Source organism: Grammomys surdaster, unplaced genomic scaffold (genome assembly GCF_004785775.1).
Source record: "Grammomys surdaster isolate TR1022 unplaced genomic scaffold, NIH_TR_1.0 126313, whole genome shotgun sequence".
Classification (NCBI taxonomy): domain Eukaryota; kingdom Metazoa; phylum Chordata; class Mammalia; order Rodentia; family Muridae; genus Grammomys; species Grammomys surdaster.
Window position 1 is genome coordinate 11,680,247 of NW_021621113.1, and position 8,968 is coordinate 11,689,214.

The window sequence follows — 8,968 nt, forward strand, 5'->3', positions numbered from 1 at the left end:
GGGTGCTAGTCCATCAAGGTTTGGTCCCCCTCACAAAACTAACCTCAATTGCTACTCTCACGATCAATATAACTTAATTGGATTAGAAGTATCTGAGGTCATAGAAAAATAAACTAATTCAATAAAACCAAGAAGAAAAAAATTAGTGGACAAAAGGAAGATTAATGGGGAGCCATGCTTTGAAGGTGAATCCTTAATATTTTAATATTCTCTCTCTCTCCCTCTCTCCCTCTCTCCCCCTCCTCCTCTCTCCTCCCCTCTCCTCTCTCCTCCCCTCTCCTCCCCTCTCCACTCTCCCCTCTCCCCCCTCTCCCCCCTCCCCTCTCCCGTCTCCCCTGTCCCCTCTCCTCTCTCCTCCTCTCCCCTCCCCTCTTCTCTCCTCTCCTTCTCTCTCTCTCTCTCTCTCTCTCTCTCTCTCTCTCTCTCTCTTACTTATCTCTAGTGTTTATGTTCTGGGAACAGCAGCCTAGCTTAGCCAGCTGTGGCTGATAGAGCCTGGCTTTTTATCTTCTGTCACTAACACATACATCACTATAACAAATGCTTCTACTTGGCTGCCTGCAGCCTGAGACATTTCTATCTCTCCCCCACCCTTCACCCCTCACCCCCCAGTGACTTCCACTCAAGTAAAACCACATTCCAGGACACATGATAGAAAAGAATTCAGGATAACACAGAGTTGGAGTTCATTATTAAAAGGCATTTTGGACATAGATTTTAAGCAGAGAGGTGCCCAGGGGACAGTGAGACAGACCCAAGTATAGGTGTGGACTTCTTAAGGGCAAGGCGAGGCACGTGTTGTCTCGGTAATGGCTGGACAAATAATCCCATGGCTTTCTGTTCCCATCACTCAGACAGCTTTTTCTGGAAAAGCAAACTCTTTAACCTTTCAACTTGCCGTGAGCTGTAAAGTGGATTTATGAGGGGTGTTGTCAGGAACAAGAAGTGCCAAAAGTCAGTCGGGGTTCAAAGCCGCCTGAGACCTGAGTAGGCGTAGTTTATTAGGTTTGCTTACTATCTTTAATTCCCACTCAATGTCCAAAGGAAAACACCAGCAATTCTGGCGTTATCAGCGGTGTGTGGAGTTTCCTGCCTCTGGCAGCAGGAAAGACAAACCAACTAGATCTAGGGATGAAGGCTTTCCTTTCCCTCTCTCGGGTCCTCAATCTTCTTTCTTTTTTGCCTCATTATGAATGGCAAACTGTTGCCTTGTCTTAGAAATGTTTCAGCTTCCCACGGTCAGGGCATTGGCTAAAGGTTTTCTGGACACAGCCTTTAAGATTTTGAGGTATATTCTTTTTCTATATATAATTTATGAATTTTTTTTAAATCATGAAAATAGATTGTCTCTTATGAAATGCCTGTTCTACATCTGTTGAGGTTGCCGAGTGGCTTTGGCTTCTCTGCTGGTACACGATAAGTTCGCAAATACCAGAGCATCCTGACATCCTGGGCAACGAATCCACTTGATCCTTCTATGACCTTTTTAACTTAACGGTTACACCTGGTTTGGGTTGAGGATGTTCATCAGAGAGCACATTTATGTCTTCCTCACCTTCAACCAGCACGTGATTCTCATATGAGCAGACATCTTGTCTTGGTTAATGACATCCAAGATGCTTAGACATCAGTGGAAGAAACAACAAACAAGTGGTCAAAACTTTGAGAAAAAAATGCTAAAGAAATGAAGAAGCCCTGTCTGGGGATATCAGGGTCCTTAGAATTGATGGAATCTTAAATCCTGGACTCAGTGGGGCCACCAGGATGTACCAAGGGGAGGCGGCATCTGCTTATTTCATAGTAACCATTCCAGAGGCTGAGAGGCTGACCCAGAGGGGATGAGAGTTCTGAAGGGGATGAAATCTTCCTGAGTCTTCATGAAGGCTTCACACCAGCTGCTCAGGGGAGGACCCTGGGCTGAGAGGCGGACAGGGGCACAGAAACAGCTTTGGAGGCTGCGTTACTTCACTCTGGTTTTCCTTTTTGCTTTTCAAGGGGAGAGCATAAACACTCCCCCTCTACCACAGAGTATAGTGCAGTTTCACACATTTGGGGAAAATATAGAAATCAATTAATCCAGAATACGATGGATGAGCCTCGCCCTGGGAAAACCACCTTTATGACCAACCGTGGGTCTCCCCTGCCCAGTAAGCATCCAGTAAGCATTCACTGAGGCTTTCTAATAACCTCAAGGCTCCCCAAAATGAGTAGTCTAGTGAGATAATGAGATCAAAAATTGGGGTGATATGAGATGAAATCTTCCCTCCTGAGTCTGTCGGTTTGTCTTTTCTGCTGGCACAGCCAGGAAGCTCTGTACACCATTGATAACACCAAAATTCCCCACACTGACAATGGGCGTTTTCCTAAAGAGATTTCAACTGAAAACATTAAAGGCAAATGAAGCCATGCCTACTTAAGGCCAAAATGATTCCTAACCTTGATTTTTGTTTTTTTATCACTTCTTATTCCTGGCAACACCTCCCATAAATTCACCTTTCATGAATGTACAACTTTATTGATAAAAGGAAATTCTTTAGCCTCTCAACTTGCCGTGAATTACACTGTGGAAATTAGAGAGCCACAGGGCCAAGGAGTGACTGTCCCTTGAGAAGCCCATACCCTCACTGGGGGATATCTCACTCTTACCCTGGACACCTCTCTGTTAAGCTCTGTGCTTAAGGTCTATGCTTTAAAAGGCCTTTAGGGAGCTCTATTCCATGCAGGCTTGTCTGAGATGTTTTCTATGGCAAAGCCAAGAATCCAACCTTATCTGAGTGCAAGGCTCTAAGTGCAGAAGGGAACTCCCCAGGCTATGCTTCCTGGAGTGCTGAATCCACCCTCTCCCTGCTACCCTTAAGTAGCAAAAATTGATTGGTTCAAGGCTCTGAGGCAGAGACAAGAGGGACCCCCAGGTTAGGTCCTCATGAGAGCTGAGAGTCTGTCCAGGACACTTCTGCCTTTAGCTGGCATCGTGGACTCCTTGGGTAGGTAGAAATGTCACCCTGTGAGCACCCCTCTGAACCCACATTTCCCTTTTGTGTAAAGACATCAAGATATACAGGGTCATGGTCCTAATGACCTCATCTTAACTATTAGCATCTGCAATGACCCTATTTCCAAATAAGATCATATTCTAAGTCTCCAAGCCTTGATTAGGAAGTGAGGTCATGAAAAAGGGACACCATTCAACCAATAACATAGTAGAAAAGAACCTGACTTCCCCCATAGCCCTCCACCTTGGTTTTTCTGAGACAGGGTTTCTCTACATAGCCTTGGCTGTTCTAGAATTTGCTCTGTAAACCAGGCTGGCCTCAAATTCACAGAGATCCACTTGCCTCTGCCTCCTGAGTGCTGGGATTAAAGGAGTGTGCCGTCACTGCCCCAAAATCGTAATTTTAATAAATGAACTAAGTTTGCATTTTTCAGGACATCTGCTTGAATGACTCACAGTATAAAATACACGATGCTGTAATGATTACCAACCTCATTTATCAATAGCTTAATATAACAATATTTCACTTCTTGCTCATACTAGGTTCCCTGAGGGTAGCAGAATGTTCCAGCATGGCTGTCCTTCATCCATGACTCAGTGTCCTAGGAGAGAGCATCCACCTTCATGATCTTCCAAGAGGACCTTAGAAAGGGCATGGGCTGTATCTGCTTTGTGCTTGTCCCTGCCTGAATGTGACCATTTGAACTGACCCTTTGAATCAATGCTCATGTCTGAAGCATGTTTAGGATACTCATCTGCCATAGGCTGGAAAGTAAAGAACAAATGGGGTGTCTGGGCTCCCCACAACTGTGCCCTCCTCCAGCCTTGAGCAGGCTGGAAAGACCTTGTTTCCACAGAAGATCTATTGTAATAGGACCTAGGTGGACATTACAGCTAGAAAAAGTAAAAAAAAAAAAATTGTTTAGTCTAATTATATGAAATGTGTATCTACTTCGTTTTTGTTTCTGAATGGTTTTTAAAAGTATAAATACATTCTACATGTCTTTGTTATAGATTATTGGCCTATAAGTTATTGGGTATGATTAAAAATTTGCAACTCAGGCTTGGAGTCACTCAGAAACCAAATGTATAAAGGATAGGATTTTAAACAATGTCCCTTTAATGAGGTATTAAAAGCTGTGCATTCACATAACTGGTAGTCAAACTTTGTAACATGAAAATAATGCACTTGGTTTTGCTTTTAGAGAGAATGGATTGTTTAAATTGTTAAAAATTGGTTTTGTTTCCCAAAATTATGGTTATACTCTAATATTTCAAAAGAAACTTTAAAATATAGTTAAACTGTCAATGTTCCATTGGCTGCAGTTGGCAGTTCGATCGTGAGCTTGGGATTTTTTGACTCACCCATGTTTATAGTTAAGAGGATCGAGCAGGTAGAGATGAATAAAAGAGTTAAAAACAGCTGTAGCACAGTACAGGCCTGTTGCCCCCTTTACACAGGCTTTATTGGATACTGTGATAGAAGCAAATTTAACCCCTCAAGATTGGAAAACTATGAAAGGCTACTTTGTTGGGAGGAAATTATTTACTTTGAAGCTCTGAATGATGTTAAACAAGTAAGAGAAACTCCATGATGAATGCTCAGGCAGGTAATGCAGATTGGGATATTAACATGTTTCTGGGAGAAGGTCAATATGAAGGTAATGCTAATCAGATTGGGCTACCTGCAAGAGTGTATGCACAGATTGCAATGGCTGCCCACCATGCTTAGAATCAATTACCTACTAAAGGGGATCTCAGTGGAAATTTATCTGGTATTAAAACAAGGCCCTGGGACTTTATCTGGTATTAAAACAAGGCCCTGGGAATTTATCTGGTATTAAACAAGGCCCTGGGAATTTATCTGGTATTAAAACAAGGCCCTGATGAATCGTTTTAGGAATTTGTGGATAGGCTGCTAAAAGCAGCTGGTAATTTTCAGAGACCCCCAGGCAGGAGTTCCTTTTGTTACACAATTGGCTTATGAGAATGCTAATGTGGCCTGCTGAGCAGCTATCCAGGCATACAAAGCAAAGACAGACTCATCTGGATACATTCTTATTTGTGCTGAAATTGGGTTCTCATACAATCAGTGTCTGGCTATGACTGCTGCCTTACAAGGGACCACTGTGCAAGCAATGCTTTCACAGAAGTGAAAGGATAAATGACGTTTTAAATGTGGAGATTTGGGTCATTTAAAAAATTATTGTCTCGAAAACAAAGGTACTAGTGGACTGTTTTAGGCCCAGATTAAGGACATTTACATTTGAGTTAAGACAAAACTCACAGTGGGCTCAACAGAAGCTTGTGTGGCATTCCTTTTGTCTTGGTCATCCAGATCAGCCTCTAGAAAGGTGTTTTCCAGAATTTGTTTATTGCCTTGCTTGTTCTTTGGGGAGGAGGGGTCAGCCTCAGACCCAAAGACACTCACAAGAGACAGCTTATGGGCCAGGAGTCATAGATAATGATTATGCTGGAGAAATTAAAATTATGTCTGCTTCCCTCCATGGCATTATAGCTGTGCCTGCTAACAAAAGAACTGCTCAAAGAGTAAGATGACTAGATTGGCCTTCAACTTGGCCTTTAACTGATTCTCTCACTCAGCTACAAGGGATTGGTTATTCCATTAATCCAAAACAAAGTGCAAAGTTAAGATTGATGAAACTTGTGAGGCATTACAGCCTGACTTGCCTTTTCTAGCTGCCATTCCAGAAAATGCATATAGAATTATTATGGGTTTAGAAGATTGTTTTTATGCCATTCTTTTACATCCTGGTGAAGGTAGGAGGTAGGAGGTTTGCATTCAGTGAGTTTGCTTGTAATTTTGGAGAGCCCATGAAGCAATATCATTGGAAATTTTTGCCTCAAGGAATGGCTAATAGCTTTACATTATATAAAAAATTTGTTGCTGCCTCAATACAAGAAGTTAGGAGTTTGAATCTTTCAGTGTATATTATTCATTGTATGATATTTTATTAGCTGATCCCTCTGAAGGAGTTTTACTACAAGCCTTTGCTCTCATACAACAAGCTTTAAATTTGGGGGGAATAGTTGTTTCTCCAGAGACGATTCAAAGACACTATCCTTTTCAATATTTGGGACATCAGCTATATTTCTAAACAAATTGCGGCACAGAAAATTCAAATAAGAAAATTTAGTTTACTTACTTTAAATTATTTTTAAAAGCTTCTAAGAGATGTTAGTTGGCTAAGACCTCACCTTAAGCTCACCACAGGAGGACTTAAGCCTCTGTTTGATGTTCTCAAGGGGGATACAAATCCTAATTCCCCTAGACAATTAACTGATGAAAGAGGAATAGCTTTGCAGAAAGTAGAAGAAGCTGTTAGTTATCAATAGATACATTATACAGACTGATCAATTGTTGGCTGTTTCACAGCAGTCCTTTGGCAAAAGGGACCATTAATGTAGATTCATATTTCTTCATCTCCAAAGAAAGTTTTAACAACTGTTCTGAAGCTGTTGCTGTGTTGATACAGAATTGTAGGATAAAATTATGAAAGTATTTTTGGAAAGAATGTCTTAAGAATCTGATAAAATGCTTATTCCTTATTTCAAACAACAACTAAATTGGTTATTGCAGAATACTGATATTTGGCCTATTGCTGAAAAACTTTTTAGGTAAAATTGATAATCATTATCCAAAAGACAAGTTGTCAAAATTATCCTCTATGCATGCTTTTGTATTTTCTGTAAATCTATCCATGCAGCCCATAGAAAAGGTGTTTACTGTATTTACAGACAGCTCGTCTAATGTGAAAGCAGCACATGCAATTGCACGTGTTCGTTCTCTTGACTTCTCCCTGCTTCAGCACAGATCATTGAATTGCATGCTTTTGCCACCGTTTTTAAAATGTTGAAAAATCAAGCTTTTAATTTGTATACTGATAGCCAACATATAGCTCATGATTTATAATTGCTTGAAATCATTCATTTTTTTTAGATACTATTAATTCTCAAATTTTACAGTTATTTATACTGAAGAGGAAAATTCCACCAGATCCATCCCCTCCTGGAAGAGAAAGGTCATAGAATGCTTAGGCATCCCTCCCCTCCAGAAGGGAGAGGCTAATTAACATTCCTCAGACCACAAGGGGTGGAGACTGACCTGTGGGTAGGAGGGGCAGAGCACATGGACAAGGCAAGCACAGACAAGGCCATGTACAGACAAGGGAGGTCATTGCCACCTCATTCTCTAAAGACCAATAAGTTTAAAAAGTCACACTGTTCTGCCAATCACATTGTGCCTAATGGCTGCTGCCCTAAGGACTGTATAAAAGCTCACTGAACGAGCAGCGTGGGGTCACCTCTCCTTTTGGGATGCCCCAGCATGCTAAAACATTAAAATTCCTCTTGCTTTTTGCAGTGATTCTCATCTCTGCGTGGTTCACTTAGGGGGTCTCTGGTAAACTAAGGCTCTGCTAGCTAGAGTCTTATAATACAAATACAGCTTAATTTTTAAAAAAAATATTGTTCCTTAACTTTATAAGACATTTAGGAGCTCACACTGGATTGCCTGGATCCCAGTGCAATGCCACAGCAGATTTGTATACCAGATAGATTATAAACCTTACAGGAACAATTGATCAAACAATCTCATTCCTTTATCATCAAAATAGTAATAGCTTGAGACAAGAACTTGGTACTTCTAGAGAATGTACATGTCAGTTGTAAAAACTTGTTCTCAGTGTCCTCAATTTCTTCATAATGGTGTTAATCCTCAAAGACTTATACCTAGTCAATTATGGCAAATAGATGTTACTCATTTCTGATTTTGGAAAATTAAAATATATACATGTGACTTGACACCTTTTCAGGATTTCTAGTTGCAACTGCTTTAACAGGAGAAACAACTAAAAACATAATTACTTATTGCCCACATTATTTTTCTATGCTTGGGGTTCCATATCAGATTAAGATAGATGATGGAACTGGCTATTGCAGTCAGGCATTTGAGATTTTTTTTTTGTTGACAATTTGATATTACTCATATTATTGGGATTTCCTTATACTCCTCAATGACAAGGTATTGTGACACTTTAAAATACTGTCTTCATAACTCTCTGAATGTAAGAGGAGCAGCTACTGGCGCTTCTGCCCTGGTTTTACAAGGATCTCTAAAAATTTGGCTTTTAAAAATAAAAGAGAGGGAGTTATACCCTCCATGGTCACCAAAAGTACACCTTACTTTTGACTTATTTGTTTTAAATTTTTTGCAAACTGATGCTAAAGGTCAGTCTGCAGAGGATTGCCACTGGCATCCAGTCGCTTCCAGCTCATATGCAATGGTTAAATGGAGAGACCCCCCCTAACTAATACATGGAATGGTCCCGACACTGTTTTAATTTAGGGCCGTGGTTCTGTCTGTGTTTTTTCACAAAAAGAAAATGGAGCCTGATGGCTGCCTGAAAGATTGGTCTGTCAAGTGGCTACAGATCTTGAGCCTAATGATTATGATTCTAACGAGGAAGGTGGCTCAGAATCCCGATCAGCCAGCTGAGTTAACCTGGAGTGTAGTCTCCACTCTTACTGGAGAGCAAGTGTTTTTTATCAATACTCAAAGCCACCCTCTATATACCTGGTGGCCAGATGTTGTGTTTGATCCCTGCCATTTAACAGCAGGATTAGATACCTGGAACATTCCCACTTACAACTTTAATTTCTACACTGCTTAGACCATTAATTAAAATCCTGTTGCTTTTAACTTTTGGACCATATATCTTAGACAGATTGTTTGCCTTCATACAGGATCACCTTCAGCAAGCTCAGCTATTCACCATGGCAGTTATCCATCACTATGAAGAATTGCATTGAGTGCATGCTCATAGGTCCTTTGGTCTAAATGTGGCTTTGGTTTGTATGGGAAAGAGTGTGTCATAGAAGGCAGGTAGTCAAAGACGGGTAAGAGTGTTCTTGAGCTCCTATAGACCTAAGACAGAAGCATACATCAATAATGCT

General features: G+C 40.9%; 1 non-coding gene across 1 annotated transcript; it reads right to left on the bottom strand.

Annotated features, from left to right (window-relative positions):
• Positions 1-1,992: 1,992 nt before the first annotated feature.
• Positions 1,993-2,155, bottom strand: LOC114614387. Its single transcript, XR_003710309.1, has one exon. It is a non-coding gene; the product is annotated as a U1 spliceosomal RNA (small nuclear RNA).
• Positions 2,156-8,968: the final 6,813 nt, after the last annotated feature.